Genomic DNA, 20675 nt, shown 5'->3' on the forward strand with positions numbered 1-20675 from the left:
TCCACTTCACTTCCTGCAACACGATTTCTTCCTCAACTCTGCACTGTGAATCTCAGCAGAGGAAAATAGCTTGCTTGAACTGCTCATGGAATGAACACTTCAGCACATGTAAATTATTTATTTTTTAAATATTGAGCCTTAATTGTTTGATTTTGCTATCATCCAAAACCACACCACAGTCAGACTCAGATTACAGGCAGCCTTAGCTCTCAAGGTATTCTGTAATGCAGACCTCTAGCTTTTTTATTTCACTTACCTCTTCTGACTAGTCACTTGTCGCTTATTTTTATTTATTTTTATGGTGTGATTTATACACCTTATAAAATCATCATTTCAAACCTGCCTGTAGGCAACAGCTGGATGACTGGGTAATTACCACTAAAAGATGGCAATGTTAGAAAAAGATATACAAAAAAAAACAACAACACCAACCCACCAACCAAACTCATCTGCCATAATCACTCATTTATTTATTTAATAGATGAAATTAGTGAGGGAACAGAACACAGACAATAACGAGGGTGTTACAGAACTCTGCCAAGTGCTACCCCCAGCTCCACGTCTCCTCCCCATGAACAGAAACTGCCAAGTACAGCTGGCCCTAAAACGACTGTTCCGATTTCCAAAAAAAAAAAAAACACAAACAACCAAACAACAAATACCAACCAAACAACAAAAAATGAAACTTTCCAAAGCTTTAAAAAAATGTTTTTCTTCCATACTGAATACTGGAACTTTTCTAGAAGTTGGGAAATGTTTCTCTAGATATATCAGGACCTCAAAGCCTTGTCATTAAATTGGGATCCAGACTGTGAAGGATGAGCTCACCTGGGTTATTGGGGTGATGCCCTCACACCAGCTAACACACTGGAGGGTGGTTTAGCTGCGACTCCAAACACTGGTGCTCAGACATCCAAAGGTGTCCAACCTGCAGGCAGCAAGGCCTGCACCTTCTTTAAGCAGAACAAACGTTTTTAAAGGGCATACCCCATTACACCAAAAGCAGCCTCAGAGCCCTACTGCCAGCTCTGCAGGTGCTAGAGACCTGTCTCATGGCCCCAGCCGGGAGTATAAATTCCCAGGATGTTCAAGGGAAGTCCCTTTTCATCTGCCCCCTGTTCTTTGAGGCTGATTGATACTGTTGCTGGAAGAAGCAGCCTCTAGTTTTTCTACTCACATAACGTGGCAAGTTTTTAATAAATAATAAAATAAAAATAGTGTGTATGCATTCTGTAACTCAGGTGAATATATTCCAAGCATGACAAACAAGCAGAGAACTTGTCAAATTTGGGCATTAAACCTTTTCTCTGAAAAGTGAATATAAAGAGCAAGAAAAAACATTCACTCTTTTTCTAATGGGAAGTAATTTTACTGACAAATAATTCCAGTTTTGTTTGCATCTCTCTGTTTCAGCTCCTTGAAACTCTCACATTCAAGCTGGATTAGGGAAATTTTATTTGCAAAATTGAAAATGTTACTTGAGACAACCTGAATCTTTTTCATCCGTATTTCAGTGCAGAAAGCATAGCAAGACCTTTTCTTACAGTTGACCAAAATCTTCCCAAAGCTTAGCTTCTGCATATTAGACAACCTTGATAGCTAAACAATATGGGCTTTTCCAAATGATTCTGGCTGTTCACAATATTCACAGCATCAATGACAAGAACACCCCAAAGTGTTGTTTAGAAGCCACGCTTTTACTGACAGGGTAGAGCCCAGGATCTGGCAAAATATGCTTAGGGAAAAAAAAAAAAAAGAAAAAAGAAGCAGAATCATTTTTCCCTCATGCCTGTATGGCTCCGAGCCCTGGCAACCGGCTCTCTCCATGTGCGAGCTGCAGCAGACCTTGCGCTCCAACTTGTTAATCACTTCTCCGAGTGCCATGCACTGAGCTGGAAGAGAGCGTCAACTCCCAGCACCTGAATTAGGAATGCGGGTGTTTATCCATCTGAAACTTATTTAGACAGACATGGAAAACTATTCAGGACTGATTTCCCATGAAGGTTAGGAGGCTGGTAGGATACCAGCTTTTAAAAGGGAAGAAGATGAAGTTCTACTCAGTGCCTTGCAAACCCTCAAAGTGCTCCTGGAAGCGGCCTCGTGACTTATTCTTTGAGTCCTCCAGAGTCTGCTCATTTGGGGAGTTTTTGAATTCTACCACAAAAGGTAGGGGAAAGATTGACTTGAAACAGAAGCACAGCAGAAAGGCAGACTATAGGCAGGATGCAGGTGGAAGAAAGAAAAAAAAAAAAAAAAAAAAAAAAAAAAAACGAAAAAAACTACACCATTAAAAAATACAAGATTTACATCTCTTCCCCCCTGAATTTTAAGGAAATTCTTGGTGTGTGTGCACGTGTGTGTGCACATGCACATAAAAGAACGGAATAAATAATTCAGTTTGAAACTAAAATATTTCAAACCTCTCAAATCAAAATATTTTCACTGAACCAAGCTGACAGTCTTTTGGGATTGCCAAATTAAAGAAACCATTTCAGATGGACTCTGTTCTGATTTCTGAGTGAAAATAATGGCAAAATCTCTGCAAATTTCTTGCAGTGAAGAGGCACCTTTCCTGACTTTCTCAGATCCAAAATCCTCTATGGTTCTGAGCTCTGCTCAGAAGAGACCCTCTGTAGTCACTGAGCTGAAAGTAATTGCTCAGCTCTCCAAGGGTTCAGCTTATTTTTAATTAAGAAACACAATAAAGTGTAACATAATAATAAAAGTGTCTATGTAACAGGTATTGATTATTCATTTATCATTCGTTGGTAACCTTAGGCTTTTACCACTAGACAGTGCTGGGAAATTCATTAAAATAATACTGAATTATTAAATTACATTGATTAAAGGATGATTTGAGGTCTAAATGCACTTCATAATTCTTTATGAGCAATATAGAGTTGAAGTGAACCTACTCTTTGAAAAGTAAATTCCCCATTACAGTGAAAAAGGGCTGATATTTCTCGTTTTCCCACCAGTCTGCCTGATGGCATTCCCCTTTCTGTTTTAATGAGTCACTGGAACAAGGACTCCTCCTTTTAATAGCTGATTTAAGCCGGAACTTCAAGGTTTGACCTAATCTGCAGAAACTGGAAAGAGGAAGGGGAGGTACAGAGTTTTTAGGGTTTCACCTTTTTGTTATTGAGACACACTTTCTGGCTTTAATCAAATTTATTTAGGGTCAGTGAGGTTGTTATTATGATTAAGGGCATTCTTCATTCATGCTTTATCCAGCAAATGCTGTAGAATAGCTGTGTCAGTCAAATGTGACTTGAATGTAGAAGTCATTAACCACTCCTCTAATGGACCAGCAGGCTTTCAATTAATTAATATGAAGAAATCACTGGGGGTAACAGTAGAAGGACTTCAAGCTTTCAAATGAAGAATTGAGATATCAAATTAAATGAGCAGCACCAACAGTTAGCAAACAGAGACTACTGTGTTTAGGAAAGCTAGAAAATAAAAAAATAATAAAAAAGAATGAAGTGAATATTTTTGCCATGTGAACAGTTAGTGGGAAATGTATTCATTTTCCCCAAGGTTTGCAAATCTGTGTGTGCAGAGCAGAATTTGTCTTTTCTCTTACTGAAATACTGCTGCAGTTTTAGGACTTTTTAATGGAATGTGGCTACTACAAAAAACATTTCTAAATTCCATATGTACCTGCAAAGATACACAAAGAAAAAGCGTGCGTGGGTATTCTTCATGTGGCAATGAAGGTACAGTATATGCAAATTTCATCTGACAGATTCAGATTATCACAGAATTTCACTACAAGTCTCTTTCTGCCCATACAGCGTAAGGAGAAACTTCTTTTGAATGTTGTACCTTTTATTTGTTAATTGGGGTACTTTGTAACAGACTTTCTCAATCTCTGTACATCTAACTCAGCTTCCTTTGGTTTAGGTTCAATGCTTTTTTTGATCTGAAGGAGAAACTGTTATCAGTAGAGATTACTTTTGCTACAGTCCTGCCGGTAATCTGAATTCTTTGAAATCTGCATGAATCATATTCTGTCAATCTAAGGCAGTGAGCCACTCAAATAGCACCAGGCACCGCGCTACTGACTTACTGTGTGACCTTGGGTGAATTATTTATGTCATCAAGAACCCGAAAGAACAATCAGGTTGCTGAATTGCAGCTATTCCACTTAGGCCTCTATGGGAAATCATGCATTTTGTCAGCAACACTTAGGGCAAAACTATTTTTTCATGAAGAGTCTTTAACTATACCTAGCACAAATGAGAGGCAGAGCAAGTTGCTTTTATTAGGTTATTACTAACTTGGAACAGCCTCTGTTGAAGCTGCTGCAACGACTTTCTTTGGGAAATAGGATAGACAGAACAGTGGCTTTGGACATAACATTACAGTGTTGTTGGCTTCCCTGAGAGTAAAGAGAGGGAAAGAAGTCTGTGGAGGAGCAGAATGTCCATATAGCATTTTATGGAGGATGTTAGACCAGATTCATTGGTACATGCTGCCCTTATACTTTGGTTATACAAATAAGTTACAAATGCAGCACATTAACTACTTAGGCCAGGTTTACAGCCACTTGGAATTAGTGGCATGGCACAAAGCAGCTGGAGAGAGCAGATACATCTGGCTGCAAATGCCTTGGCTGTTTTTTGTTGTTTGTTTTGTTTAAATAAACCAACATTTAAACTCCAGTTACTGAGTGAAAAAAAGAAGACGACCAGACCATGAATTACCAAAAATGAGAATCAGGCTACCAGGGTTAAGGTTTTGCCATGGAGTTCTATTGCCCTTGACTTACCATTTTGAGCCTCAGTATCTGCTTGTCTCGTAAGGATAAGGGTTATTTGAGATTACACTGCCAAGTACAAAGGGAAAAGGGTATCTACAGATTACACCTAGACATGAGGCACTGGTAAGGGGTGATGTTTATTTTATGATGTGAACGAGCCTTCTAAAACGTGGAGTGCAAATTTCACTAAAATTTTCTAAATAACTGTCAAAGACTAGCAAACTGGAATAGACTCCAAGGTTTCAATCTGGAGCTGAACAGCAATCTCAACTATGTGAAATTTTGCCAAGAACAACTTTCTGAGCTCCAAGAGACCAGAACTAGTGCATGATCCTGAGAACATAATTGCTCTTTTCTGTTTGCAATAAGAAAAGCTGTTATTCTCAAGAATGCTGAGCCTCACCAGATCTCTGCTGAGCATGAAAATACTCATAATAATAATAATAATTCCACCTCAGTCATTGCTATATTCATGTACCTCTTACCTGAAGTCCCTGCTATAAACCGCTGTTCAAGAAAGGACTACAGCAATCTTGTGTCCAAACACATACAGACATATTTTCAGTTTCTGTCTAAGCTTCTCCACCTTGTAATGCAGAGTGAATGTGACCCTCCTGGTGTAGAGAGAACTATGACGGTAACTTTGCACTTTCTGGGATACAGTAGAACCAACAAGCTTTGGAAAAAAAATAATCTTTGAAGTACCAACATGGAAACTGCTTTTGGTTCTTGCTAGGGCTATGTAAGAAACAAGGGGGTGGGAAGGAACCAATAAAACAAACAAAAAATCCCAATCCTCTTAATCCTTTCTGATACTACATTGTAGCAGAGAACTAGTTCAATAACAAGAATAGCAACTTCTTTCTTACATGTTTTTCTCCAACTCCACACACAGAAACATAATCATATGAAATAAACTTATTCAGATAAATATATAAAATTGTGACTTAAAAATCAGTTATAACATTCAAACTGAATATAGCATCATCTGTGTTGGTTTTACCCTGCTGGACAACTGAACTCCACCACAACCCCTTTCTCATTCACCCTTCTTAAAAGGAGAAGTGGAAAGAAAAAGGCTCATGGGTAAGACAAGGAGAATTTAATTAAAGAGAAAAAATAATTATAGAGAAAAAAAAAAAAAAAGAGGGAAAAAGAAACAAAACCAAGGGCAAAATAGAAGAAAGATGAAAAAATATTCTTCTCTACTTCCCTTCAACAAGTGATGTTTGTCCGTGTCCTGGAAAGCAGGGCCTCAACATGTGCAGTCGTTGTTTGGGAGGACAGATGTCTTCATAATGAGAGTTCCTCCTTCCCCTTTCCCACCTTTTACTGCCGAGTGTGACATCGGTACACAATATCCCTCTGGCTGGTTTAGATCAGCTGCCTGGTGATGCCGCCTCTCTACCTCTTGCCCACCCCCAGCCTGCTGGCTCCGGGGGGTTTGGAGGGAGCCCTGGTGCTGCGCCAGCACTGCTCAGCAACAGACAAACCCCTGCTGCGATGCCAGGGCTGTCCCAGCTGCAGAACACAGCACAGTATGGGCTGCTGCAGGAAAAGTTAACTCCATCCCATGTGGACCCAGTCCACCATCCCATCTCAAAGAGACCCAGTGTTTCTTGGCTCGTTGGAAAAGCAATTTACATTAAAATTTTAAAGGATAACCAATGTTCATCCTCCACTTTCTCCCATTAACAACCTAAGGACATAATCAGAAACATTCACATACTTTATCTTTTCCTGTTGATGCTCTCCAGAGAAGAATGCTGGCAGGGGACTTGCCTGTAGGCCTTGCTTCTTGCTCTGTGGTCCAAAACAATCAGGGTCTGTTGATCTGCATTAATTGTAAGGAAGGGTGCTGCAGATTTCATGCATATATTACACATGCTTCTAACTCGTCATGGTTTAGTCACAGTTCTATAAAGAAACACAAAAAGAAGGGAATAGATTAGCTATTTAGGCTTCTAAATCCTCAAACCACCTTTTAAAACTGCTCAAAAACGATTAATTAGCAACCAGCACACATCGCATGGCCCACACACCTCACACTTCCAAAATGCTACCATCTTTTTCAAATGGGACATTGCTTATTGTAGTTTTCACCTTTAGAAAGAACATAACATAGCTCCACTCATTCTACCCCCTTCAAAAAAAAACAAAACAGCAAAGCCCACCCAACTTTCCAGTTCCGGGCACTTCTTGTTACTGCTTAGAGAGATCAGTTCTTGCAGTCATGACATCCCCTGCTTAAATTTGACCCATGCCAGCTGGGTCTGTACCAGTGAGACCGGTGTTCTCTGATTTTCTCCTAACGAACTGTGCTTGATGGCAACTCATCCCAATCAAAGTAAAATCTTGTGCCTGGAGGGTGCTGTCAGATCAGTCATTATCTAATGATATCTAGAAACCACAGTGTATCATGTCAGAGGATGTGCCCTTTCCAAAAAGGGTGGAAAAGTCCGCATTAAAAAGTAAGGATGTTTACTTTTTGAACTAACATTTCAGAATTTGCCAGAATTCAGGAATATTTTCTCTTAGAAAAGGTATTACTTATCTTGTCTTCCCTGTTATTAAGATATTGCTTCAGCAGGCATCATGGAAAAAAAAAAAAAAAAGAAAAAGAAAAAAAAAAAAGCTGGACTAGTACTGTAAGATAACAATAAACACGAACAGGACACTACCCATTCCAAGGAGGACATGTGAGGTTTATCTAACCTGAATACTGAGTCAACTGGAGCCTAGCAGCTAAAAGAAAACACAGGGAGAAAAAGGAAAAATGCAGCAAGAGAAAATGAGAAATATGTTTTGGGCACTTAGTCCCCAATGTCAGCCTTCTGACATGGCTGTGTTTTATTCCAAGCAAAATTTCATATCTATGAAGTTATTAGAGTGACAGAAAGCACTGTGAAAAGCAGAGTAAACTTAATTTCTTTCCACTATCATATCCTCACTGCTTTGCAGCTGGGCGAGATCAATGCTTTGCTCTCCGCTGAGATAGAACACAAAGGAAAGGGATCTGGAGCCCCAGCAAAGGCAGCGCCCCAGCCAGCAGAGCTGCTCAAACTGCTCAAGTCTGCACCTGTACCCACCTGCACGGCCTCTCTGCCATGCTGCGGGCCACCAATACCCTCTGTCTGCCCAACAGAAGCATACAAAATCAGCACCTGGACCTGGGGTATGTGAACACATCACAGCGGGTATCTTCCGTGATATTAACCGTGGAAGAGTCACCCATGTCTTCATCTGACTTTGCTTCCCGAATTACAAAATGGGGACTGTCCTGTGTGTTGTCACCTGAGCGACTCTGAAGATTGCTTTTTGTGTATAGTGCACATAATGCCACAGAAGTGCTATATTTTGCCTTTTTTTTTTTTTTCCCTCATTTTCAGTTCTGTTTTTAAACTTTCAACTTAAAAATTAGAAAGGCACAGTCTGCCTGGTGACACACCACTGTTCGTACAGCACTCTGGGAAATACAAAGGACTTTTTTTTGTTCCTAGTTTGCATTTATCCTATTTATAAGCAATCATCAGCAGATAAATGTCCTGTTAAATTCATCTTCATCTAAGCAAAAGTTGAGCTTATGATTATGATAAAATGAAAGCAATTTCTAAATATGCTATGCTGGGGATTTATGTTAATTCACTCTAAATCATATAAATTATAAGTGACAGTTTATCCAGAGCATTATTTTGTGTTTCTAATTTTACCCTAATTATTTTCATTCAGTAGGTTTATACCAATAGCTGTTACATATCTCCATGCCTTTGTCTACCTTTCTTGTTGTGATCCCAGCTCTCAGGTAACAGATACACAATAAAAGGAACCTATTCCTCTAACGCACTGCATAAAAGCATATTGAATACATTGTGTGTTTTTTTTTTTTCTTCAGGAAAATTAGCACAATCTTTATACCATTTGGTCTTTCAACAAATTACAGGATTTATATTCCTTTAACACTGTAGGAAATCATGTTTATGCTCCTGAGTGGCCCGAAATGTAATGTTTTCAGCATTTCTGCTAGCTAGAAACATTCTGCATCCCCCCAGGTACCACAGGTGGATCAAATGCTCACAGCCTTCTTCCAGCTCTGAGGGGATGTGTGTGGGCCAGAGTCTGCTCCGACTACACGCTCCTCTTTTCACATCAGGCTGTGTTTCTCTACTGGGTTCGCAGTCTGCTCTTTGGCTCCGGTCGTACAGACAAAATAGGCATGTTTGCATGGGGAGTGGCTGTGATAAGAACTACAAGTTTCAGGTCTTTTTTTTTTTTTAAGCAATTTTTGGAAAAAAATAGTCTTCAAGCATTTTGTTCCAGTTTTTCTTGAATCTGCATAACACTGTGCGCCCTTATTTTGGAAAGACAGCGTGTGTATCAGCATTCAATTGACTCAGTGCATGATTGAGAGAGGAGTACAAACTTTGACAAGAGTGACCAAAGAAAATAAATTAAGTAGCAGCAGCATTCATAGCAAATGATTAGAGCGACAGAAAACCTTTCCTCCTTCCCTGAGACAAGAGTAAATTAAGACCGTGTGGAAAACATGGCAACTAGACAAATTGCCAATTTTCAAGGCACCCACCGGGCTTGGGCCATGGTCCAGTGTAGCAAACCCCAAAGGCAGCAGACACAAATAGTTTTCACAGCAATCCTGAGATGCAGTCCATCCATCATCATAATGTTTTGTTTCACAGGGAAGGCTGCTGATGAACAAGCCCACCTTTAAGTAAGGAGAAAGGCCGGAATTAATTGCTGCTGCTGCTGTAAAACTTGCCAGTACCATACAGATTACAGTGGCAGCTGGGGGGCTTGGATCGCAGGACAGTACTTTACCTATACGAATTGAGCTATGGGGTCCAGCTGTGCATCAATATACAATTTCTATATCTCCCTCACCAGCCAAGTGCTGTTCTATGTGGGATGTTGCTCGTGGCCTCACTGGAGACAACGGCAAAACTCTCACCAGTATTACGAAGGCCAGGGTTTCTTCAAAAATCAGCCTGGAATGATATTTTTGGTCTGTCAATAAATATTTCTTTTAGTAAACAATATTTGCCATATGGGAATTGATGCATTTTTTTTTTCTCTTAGTCAATAATTAGTGTTTAGGTTTGTTTGTTTTCTGATCAAATGTTCTCAAAACTTTCTTTCAAGAGAGAAGAATGGATTTTGCATCTGGTACTTCCTGGCAGATGGTATAAAGAGCTAGCAGCAAGAACCACTCCTTACTCAGAGGTCAGAGAACATCTTCCTATCACTTTAAATGGCTTAACAGCTCTGTAAGAATAACGAATCTATTTAAAATAGGAAATCAGAAGGAAATAAAGCTGTGTCAGGAAACATTAACACTCCCATATGAGCTTTGACCTTGGACAGCTCCTCAGATCTCCTGTTCAGCTCATTCATCATTATTCTGAGCTGTCATCATGCTCATTATTTATACATTAACCTCATTCATGACTTTTATTCTATAAATGGGTCAGGATGTTTAAAAATTATTAAATAAGACTGTGCAATGGTAATAAGGATAATACCTATACCAGAGCTTAGGACATCTGACCACAAATCAAATATAGGTGATGCTGAACAATTAAATGGGAAATAAAACAACAACAACAAAGGAGAGGTCCCCAAATCTCCACCCTTCCATTTAGGATTGTATTGGCTTTAACAGCTTCCCAAAATAGGCAGCTGATAGTCATCTTTTTTTCTATTAAAAAAAAACAAACTTGCAAAACGAGCAGAGTTCTCAAAGCAATGAAATATGATCTGCTGTAAGCTAAATCTTTACGATTAGTGGATTGAACCATCAATCCAATTGAGGCATCAGCTCAGATAAAACAAGGATGGGTTCTTGACAATATTCAGACTCTTAACCGGTGAAAGTGACAGTGCTTTGCTTTGGTGGGTGCATCTGCTGGGTGGGGTGCAATGGCTGCAGGCAGTGCCACTGCTCTCAGCGCACCGCTCCCACAGACAGTTGGGTGTGTGCAGCTCAGGGAGGCTGAACCAGTCCCCAGCGGGTCTTCCAACCCACACAGCCACTCTATTTCCAAGAAACATCGGGTGAGAGCAGTCCTATGAATCCATCAGTCAGCCCTCTACAGTAGATACTGGATTCAACATAGGATTCACATCAATGTTCCCAGCACTGATAATGTTTTAACTCTGAAATTGTAATCTACTGTGTCTTCCTATAATTAAATGCATTTTTACATCACAAACCATTGGGGCACCTTGCTCTCCAGCATCACAAAAGACTTTTCATATTGAGGCAGTTGTTTGCAGTAAGCTGAAAGTGCCAAGGTTTCCAAAACAGGCTTGAAGTAGAAATAAAATTTTATGCCCAAGGAAGAATTACTGCATGCCACATAACATTTCAAGCTAAAATAATGTTTTGTCCAAGATTTAGGGAACAAGGATTAGTTTTTTAAACCCAGCTAAGTCAATGAATCTTATATCCCATATACTGCTATACATTATGTCTGGAGATACATTTCACTAACTCAAGGCTGTTCTAGCGAGGTTGCTTGAAAGAAAAGCCCTCAGCCAGGAGGACATTTCAATAACCTAGTTTAAAGGAACTTGTGAAAGCCAACAGCACAATGGTGCCCAGAAGAGAATATGACATTGCCTGTGTAGTACGTAATGAATTTTGAAGGGTAAATTATGGAGTTCAGTAATAATAAATTATGTAACCTCAAATATATACAAAAATATTTACTTTACGTAGAAAAAACAGAAGACTTTTTTTTCCCAGCTGTATGCAGATCCCATTCCCAGAGAAGCTAAATACCTTCATAAATTGTTTTTGATCACATCCATGATTTTCAAAGGACTCCAAGAAAGCTAGGGGTAATATTTGGTGACCTGCACTGGAGGCTGGGTACCTCAGTACCTCAGAGCTCTTGGAAAACTCTTCTCTTTGAACAGCTGGATTCTGCTCAGCACTAGCAAAATACAGATATTTCATAGCTCTGAAATACTCCATAGGATTTTAACCTTAAAAATGTCTGAATGAAAGGGTATGTGCTTAATCTGCTGGCCTACTGAGTTTAATAGGTCTCTGCCTATGGCAGTAAATAACACTAACTGTGTAACCCACTGGTTATAAGTTCCCTGTTGTGTTGGATCCGTAGTGGCGAGGTTGTTAAAGCCCCCCTAGACAGCCCTGCTGTTCTCCCTCCCCTGCAGCAGCTCGTGCTTTTAACTGGGAATCTCCGGGTCAGCTTAGCCAAGGCAGTCCTCATCACATTTACACTTAGGAACTATCTTTTATCTGAGGATCTCAAAGCACTTCAACATTCATTAATTAAACTCTAAGGGCTTGGTAATAAGGTGAGATGCATATTTTCTGCTGTCCCTCAGGTAAAATAGCAATTTCACTTATCTATGAGCAGCAATTGGCTTTAAACCTACAGAATCTGTTTTTATGAGCAATCACAGATCTCTATGTAGTAAAAAGTATGATTATGTGGGATGGACTCAGTTTGTGCTGAAATGGGAAAGGAGATTACATTTTCATTCAAAATACCTTTACTTTAATGTATTTTTTTCTTAAACTGAAGTGAGCACATTAGGCTATTTATTCCCAAATGGAATTCCAGCAGATAGGGTTATTGAGAATGTAGTCCGTGACAGGTATTTTTTCCTTAAATCTGTTTCAGAAAGTTGTGTTCCTCATGTGATCAGAATGATAATTAAAGGATTTTCTGTATATGTAATGCTTCCAAGTTGACACACCTAACCTTGTATTAGGGCAACATGAAATGAACACACTACCAGAATTTTTTTGTTTGTTTTGTTTTTGTTTTTATTCTTTTTTTAAACGGGTGTTAGTTTGTTAGTTCACACCTTATAAACCAGCTCTAATTTCCAGTGGGTGATAATATTATCTTTTACTCAGAACACTGACTTGAGGTGTTGGACCAATGAATATAAACTCATAAAAGCAAAATTTCTGCTTTATGGGAGGTATCAGTATTTTGGAGAAGAAAGAAGGCCTTTATAAGGCAATATAAATGGAGGAGTATTTTCTAACACTGTCTGCATGAAAAATAAAAGAAACCATATTTAAAGAAACTGTATTTTAAAAATAAAGAGCCTAATTTGAAAGTGTAATTAAAGAGCTAACTTGTTCCAAGTCTCAAAATTTTGTTCCTTCTGTGGGCTTCAGTATCCCCTTTTCTAAAATGCACATCATGATGGTGGCCTGCTTGCCTGTTCCACAATATGAAACTGTTCCACAACAACAGATGAAAGGCATCATCCAAGAACTTACTTAATGCTCTTGAAAGCGGACATGAGTAATTGTTTCATATAAAACAACAGACATCACTACATCCTTCCAGTGTGACTCCTATAACACCAAAAAGATCCTCCCTTCCCCTCACAAGACCACACTCAGACCAGCTGTGACCTGTTACGCATGAATGGTGGAGTAGTGATACTCATTTCAGCTGGTTTACACGTATTTCTTCTGTTTGAATGAACAGTATTTTTCTTAATTATTTCTGACCTTTCATCCAGCATGCTATAAGCTTCTTATGAAGAAAAGAAAATAAATAATTCAACTTCCACTTATTCCTGGAGGAGACTAGCTGCTCTAATCTATCCTTAGAGAATAAACAAGCTTGCTGTTCACATACAGCTTATTGGAGTATGACAAATAAACATGTACACAACATTGCAATGACAATAAAGATGGGGAATACCAAAACTGTATTTCAGGCTGGAATCTGAGGCTGGGACAATTTCTACTTCCCTCCCAGAGGCCTGAAAGTTTGGTTGCACTTTTCCTTGTAGCTGCAAGCCAGAGCATGGTAACAAATGTCAGTGCAAAAAGGAGTGAGGAAGGAAGGAAGGAAGGATGGAGCCAGAGAGCATGTCAGAGAGTGGATTAATTCCCCACCACAAGAGTGCTCTGGGCTGCTTTGTGCAGCGCATTCAGAGAGGAGCTCTCAAATGAGTTAAAAGTCTGATAAAGAAATACAGTTCCTCAGCATCTTAGGAGCGAGACTGTCTGTTTAGAGTGGTATGATGAAATACTCACGTGTTAGGGACAGCTTCTGCACCCACTTTAGAGAAACCTTTTCAAAACACATATTACTTGCTGCCTCCAGTAATGCTTTTGTATTACTGGGAATAAGGATGAGATGAAATATTTGAAGCAGTCCCGGAGCAAAATCTAGGTTTCCCCCTTTCCAAGAGATGTGGTATATAAATCTCTCATGCCTTCTTCCTGGCTTAGTGAATTCTGAATTTCAGCTTCCACTGAAGGGTGATCAGGGCCTGACCTTGGAGGAGCCCTCAGCATGATGAATCAGGTGAAAGACAAAAGAAATGAGTCTGCGCTCCTTGAATCCTAAGTAAGAGGTCTGGCACCTGGGCCCAGACACACCAACTGTAGTGGAACTACACAGGGGAATGTCTCTGGCAAAGTCTCCCTGCAGCTTCACGGCTTCAGTGTATGGCCACCACCTCGGAAGTCCTCGGGAGCACTGGCCTTGTGAGGAGATGGCTCCCTTCTGACAACAGCAGAGTAATGGGGGCCTCACTTGAAAGTGTGTCAGAAGAAAATAAAATCTTTCCTTTGAAACAGTAAAATATGCAATTGGATTGGAGTCGACTGCATCCACAGGAGATATCTGACCATCTGGCTTGATGAGAGAGAGCTGCATGTGTCACCAGAGTGAAAGATGGAGTGTCTGAAGAAGAGGAAACCATTCATCTTGCCAACCTGACCTTTTCTGATAGCCAGCTAGTAGTATGGGCATAGCTCCACAGATCTCTTCAAAGTTTATTGCTTTGTTAGTCCTTTTTGATTGACAGATCACCTAATAGATAATAAATTACTGCTTTCCACTCAGACTGGGGGCTGCCCGCGTGTTGCTAACGCTGATTTTTCAGAACCTACTATCACTCATGCTCTGCTTCTGCAATTTAAAGGGATGCAAGTTCACAGACAATAAATAAATACAGAGGACTGGGATTTCAAGGGTATATGTGGAGAATTAACTGTGTGGTGCCCTCTGAGTTTCAGTGTGACACAAGCTCCCAGCTCCCTCAGGTCTTCTGAAAAATCTCACACCTCTGCCTCAGCAGCAGTCGGTGGGAAGAGCCATTTTCCTCAATTTCTCCACTGCAGGAAGGCAGGGTGGCTTGGAGGGACACTTACCTTATGTGTAGACATGAAGAAGATGAGAAAATCTGCTTTGCAGTGAGAGGCAACATGAGGAAACTTCACCTGAAATGGGCGGTTCCTCCCCTAGGCCGCCTCCAGGCCGGGGCCTGACTCGTAGTTTTTACTCATTCCAGTCACGGTTACTTGCTTTGGCACAACAAGCAGGGACCAAGCAGGGACTGAATAAAGTTCTCAGGTTTTGCCCATAAAAAGAAAATGAAGGGGAAATGCCTCTCTAGAGGTTGGAGAGGCCAGGATCTGTTACGGCTGCTCCGGGTGTTTGGGAGCGCCGCAAGTTAGCAACGCTTTCCTCAAGAGCTGCTGCCAGCCTGGCGCTCCCATTAGTTCTGCCTGGTGTCAGGATGCAGTTCAAAATGCTTCCTTCTTTCACATTCCCCTTAGGGACTGGTCAGCTTGCTGACAGTGCTGGGGATAAGGCTCTCTCCAAGCTGCTGGTCCCTCTGATACCTGCTGGGTGAATACCAGCATATGTGAGGTAAAAATAAAAATAATAAAATAAAACAGCTCAGTTCTCACACAGGCCACATTTTCCAAAGAGCTCTAAAGCTAGTGCAGATGGATCAGGAAATGTTTAAAAATGTATTAGCAAACTGAATTTCCTAGTCATAGGGCATTGCTTTCCTGAAACATTTCTTTTTCTTTTTTTTTTTTTTTTTTTAAGGGAAAAAACAAAAAACAAACAAAACAAGGAGATTGGCCCTGATATTAAGCCGTGTAATTTTGCATAGCTTTCCTGATGGTGAAGGGCCTTCCTGTCCTGCGACTCCACCAGGCCTCTGCCCTCAGCACTGTGGTCAGGGAGCTGTTGCTGAATGTTCCTACTTGTCAGAGAATACGTTCCTCCAAAAAGAGACCTACACAGGTCTCTGCATCCCAAGTGGTGCTGATACAGCTGCACCGCTAACTATCCCCGGGCACACGCAGCTTTTCCTCGTGTAGTACACCAGCCATTTTGGGGAGTTCATTTTAAATTAGCAACAGCTATTAAAAGCACCCGCCACGGAGGCCTCATCACCATGGCAGGTAACTGCCGCAGGGTTGGTTTTGACTTTTCTGGCAGGTACTTGTCTTTACTCCCAGGGTTGTGCCTTTGCCTACACTCCAAGTTTTCTCTCATTCCCCTGACTGCAGCCCTGGCCTGTGGTACCAGCTGCTATCACCATTCCACACATTTTTAGACACGGTAAGGCATCTCTGGGCAGTGAGCTTGAGCTGCTGAGTGCTCATCTTACTGCCCCACAGCAAACTCATTGTTCTTTCCAGCCACCACAAGATCTCTTAATTCTTCATTGGTGAGTCTATAAACTTTTGGCACAGACAACATCTTTCATTGCTTTTGTGAATATTTGTATCTCATAAAATCTAGCCCAGTGGGGTTTGGTGCATGTCTACATCCCCAGTCTCCACCACACTGCACGTACTCAGAGCTCTCATTATATTCCCTCCTTTTCCCTTTTGATTGAGGGAACAGTGAGACCTTCAGAAACTTGTTTATTTATGAAATCTGTTACTTGTTCCTATAACATTTATTTTTCGCTCTCTTTGGAAAGCACAGAAGTTCAGCGTAGGCCTTCAGAAATACAGCTGCTGTTATTTTGCAGCTGGGTGCTAGTATGTGGAGAGCATCTGAAAAGGGAAGCTTGAACATAGGAAATTAGATGGGAGTTTACATCACTCTGGAGGACAATACATGAAAAACTTGAGATGTAGATTTTAATCCAAGATTTTTAATATGAATTTTTCATCCTACAGCCTTTACTGTTGAACGGAGGACTGGAAAAACTCATCTGTATACAGATCCACTGAAGACAAGAGGTATTTTCTCATTTCTCTCTCAAACAATGGTAGGCCAGGTAGATTACACAATATTCCCCATCTTTACATCCTCAATTTAGGAAAATGCTATGGCTATTCAAAACAACATTTATATACTCAAATAGACTCTAAGTGTCAGCTAGAAGTTTAGGATGTATTTCAGTGTTATCTTCATAGCATGCTCTATAGGCAATGTGTTCCCTTTATCCACACTTCTTACACGTCTGCATCCTTATATCAAAAGTTATGACATAAAAAGAAGGGAACTATGTTGCTTCATTTACCAATATCAAATATTTTTACTGAGAGTAATTGCTTACCCAGAGTTTGCTTATATAAGAATGAAACGTGGTATTCCATTAAAATTATTAAAAGTATCTTTCTATAGCTCTGCTCTCTCCACTTCTCCTCTAATGTTCAGAATCACATAAAATAGTAATGAGCATACATAGCCTTCTGCTGTTTTCATAGACAAGGCAGTAAAAGAGACAGTTGCTGTTCCCTTGAGTTCTAGCTCACGGATCAGAAAGTCTAATCAGCCACAGTGTCTGACACACTAGATAGCCCCTGTATTTCATTACTGCTATATTAAAATCTTTCCTATTTGAATTCTGTATCCTCAATTAAAAGGAAAGAGAGAGATAGAAGAGATAATCAAAAGAGGACAAGAAGAAAGGACTTAGAGAAAAAGTTACTCTCCCTTAACTCCCCCAGCCTGATGCTTTGGAATGCAGCTTCCAGTGAAAGACTTGATCTGAAAATACCCAGAACAAGTACCTGGCATGCTGTGGCCATCGTACACTCCCAGGGCTGTTTTTTACTAGTTTCAGGGGCCTGGGTAAAACCCAGTGCTGGCTTAGGTGCCACAACAAATGCTCAGCGAAAAGTAAACAAGCTATAATGTTTGTCACTGCTCGCCCACAACACTTGCCTGCTTGCAATTGAATATTCAGGGTTCCCTTGGTTATATCCAAGGATTGTAGAGGGGCAGATATTATGAAGTTGCATCGTAGATGAATTCAAAGGCATTTTTCCTGGGAGAAGCCTGCTGCTGGGTGTTGCCAGCCTCTGTCTGTCCACAGTGTGGAAGACACAGCACTGCTGCAGACATGCCAGCAGTGTGGCTGATATGCAGCTTTCATAAAGCAGCATCTTCTGACACTCTCAGTAACAGAAGGTTTCTCTTCTTGTGCATCAGTCCACATTGATCTGTTAATTATGCTATGACAAAATGAATTAGACTTAATTTTGCATAGCTGTCTAGTAGCATTAGTACATGTGTTATTACATAATTCTTTGAATCAATAATTTTACCGTGCATGCTTGCATCTTATGAAATTGAGAAAGATCAGTTCAATACCTGTAGGCAGTTGCTCAGAGTGTCACAGATGTATGATATCGAACAATAGATGTCACTGTTCTGCCAATAAAAAAAATGGGTTATATTTACAGTTATTGGTAGTTCCAACCTCCATTGCACAAAGCTGCAAAAGCCAGGGCACTCACTGACACACGATACTTTTTAAAACATGGATCCTGCCTCTCCTCATCTTTTTTCATCTATCGAAATATACACAAAATTTGTAAAAGATTTTAAAAACCGGTTTAAACAAAATCAGAAAGGTATCTTCCTATGCCTTTATGCAAATTGGTAAATGCAAGAATATGACCACTACCCAAAAGTTACCATGAGGGGGAGAAAAAGAAAAAGGGATGTGGGAAGCTGAACTGAGGAAATATCAGAGATGGAAATGTTTATGCTTAAACTTCTTTCTTTCAAGGTTGAGTGGTGGTGTATTTAATCCCCTCTCCTTTGAATGATTACATGGAAGATGGCAGGTACAAACTCACTCAACAGGAAAGACCAAGGATATTCCATGCTTTGTAGAAAGACAAGAAAAGAGGAATAGGCATCACAGGCACATCCCACAACAGTAAAAACATGAAGGGTCTGCAAGAGAAGAGAATAAGTAGCCAGGTGAAGTTTGAGCTCTAATGACCTGTCTCAGAAGGTTCTTAACACTGCTTGAAATTGGTATAAAATTATGAAAATTAGACTGCAAGCAGTATCAAGAAATCCAGACCAGCATGGTACCCTTTTGCTCTGCTGTGAGGCCTGTGCAGAGTCAGCTCTCAGGTGATGAGCAAAACCAGTGAAGTCTAACAAATGAGAATGAGTTTAAACACCAATTTCAGGATGAGACACAGAGGAAACTAGGCGGGTTATTATACAGCAGCTGTTCACCAGCTACTGCTTTGACTTTCTCAATACCAATAACAGCACACTGGGAGAAAATGTCTGTGCTCAGCGGTTGTAGGACCCTATTTGTAGTCATAACACAAGAAACAAAATGCTTCTTTTTGACCAATTGATATAACTAGAAGAAGTGGACAAGCATTTTGGTGCACAGTGCTGTTCAGTTGCTAGGATAAGGAGAAGGTTCCTGAATTTTTTGTTTCTTAACATGAGTTTGGAAGACATGGATTAATTCAAGTGAAACCTTAGTCTATAAAACTAAGAAAAGCTACATGCCAGATTTTCAGTAAACTTCTTTCCTTCCACAATGGAGGCAAATTAACATTTCTGGATAGACAACATCTAAACTGTACACAAAAATAGGTATTCTTTCAAACAAAACTGCTCGTGATATGTGAATAAATAACAAAACTTTACTCAGGTATTTAGAGTTCAGAAGCAAATAACCATGTAGATTTGACCAGATTCAATAAAAGCCTCTACACTGAATGAAGGCCACAGAGAAGGTCTACAAGGACAGCCCAATCTCACCTTTCCAACAAGAGGAGCAGAAATATGGCCCCCACCAGGCTTGGTGGATGCCAGGTACCTGGCCTTGCATGTGCTCCTTCCTCCTACTCTTTGCTTTCATTGTGGTTAAACGTTGCTGCTATGGGCTGAACCTCAAAACAGCATTAACAATGAGGAGGGCAACTCTCCATGCAGAATCAAACCTTCTTGTATTTATTTACTTATCTACTGAAAGCTGTGCATGTAAACAGCATCCTTACATCTCAGCTTTCCTCTTTGGTATATTTTTTTCCTCTTCACTTGAAATGATCTCCTTGCACGCCACATCCCAATCTCTTGCTGAGGAAATGATTAGGAAGTCAGAGGAAGAAGAATGACTTAATATAAAAGTAGAAATAAGTGAAAACTTCAAGGAACTTTCTGAGAAATTACAACATCGCTTGCATCATGCATTCCTTATAGTGTTAAAGAGCAAGAGAGGCAGAATACCAGGTGAATTGCTTCGAAACATAATGTCTTTCAACATACCCTGTGAGATATTACCCGCTTCTGTAGAAAAATAAAAGGAAAATAATACAAATGCCTCATAAATCATAGCTGAGATGCATATTTCAAAGATTTACAGGGTTCTGAAACAAACTAGGAAATGGTATGGTTTACAATATAAAGTTGCCTGACAGCACTGAGGAATTTCAGCCACAGGCTTCCAGCTTTGAGAAGTATGAAAATCCAGTATTTTACATGTACTTTTAGAGCACCAAGATACAGCATGCTCCTGGACACAGTGATACCCAAAATGCAAAATCTAAGCATCTGTGAAAGTAGAAATATTGATGTACATCACTAAACATATGTTGCTGACTAAAGCTGTTATTAGTGACAACAGACAGTCTCTCCTCTGGAAAATCCCAGTTGCCTTGGGCTTTGTCTGAGCAGAAAAACAGAGAAAAATCTGAATAAAACCTTGTGAGTTAGCCTCATGATAACAGGCTGAGCTGTAATACTCAGATAATAATAAAGCCAAAAATACAGGGCTAAATTCAGCCATGCTTACTTGATGCTAAATTGAGCAAATTGCATACCGCCTGCTGCAGAGGCAGTACCAGAAGGCGTCTTGTTCTCCC

Source organism: Aythya fuligula, chromosome 18, assembly GCF_009819795.1.
Source record: "Aythya fuligula isolate bAytFul2 chromosome 18, bAytFul2.pri, whole genome shotgun sequence".
Taxonomy (NCBI): Eukaryota; Metazoa; Chordata; class Aves; order Anseriformes; family Anatidae; genus Aythya; species Aythya fuligula.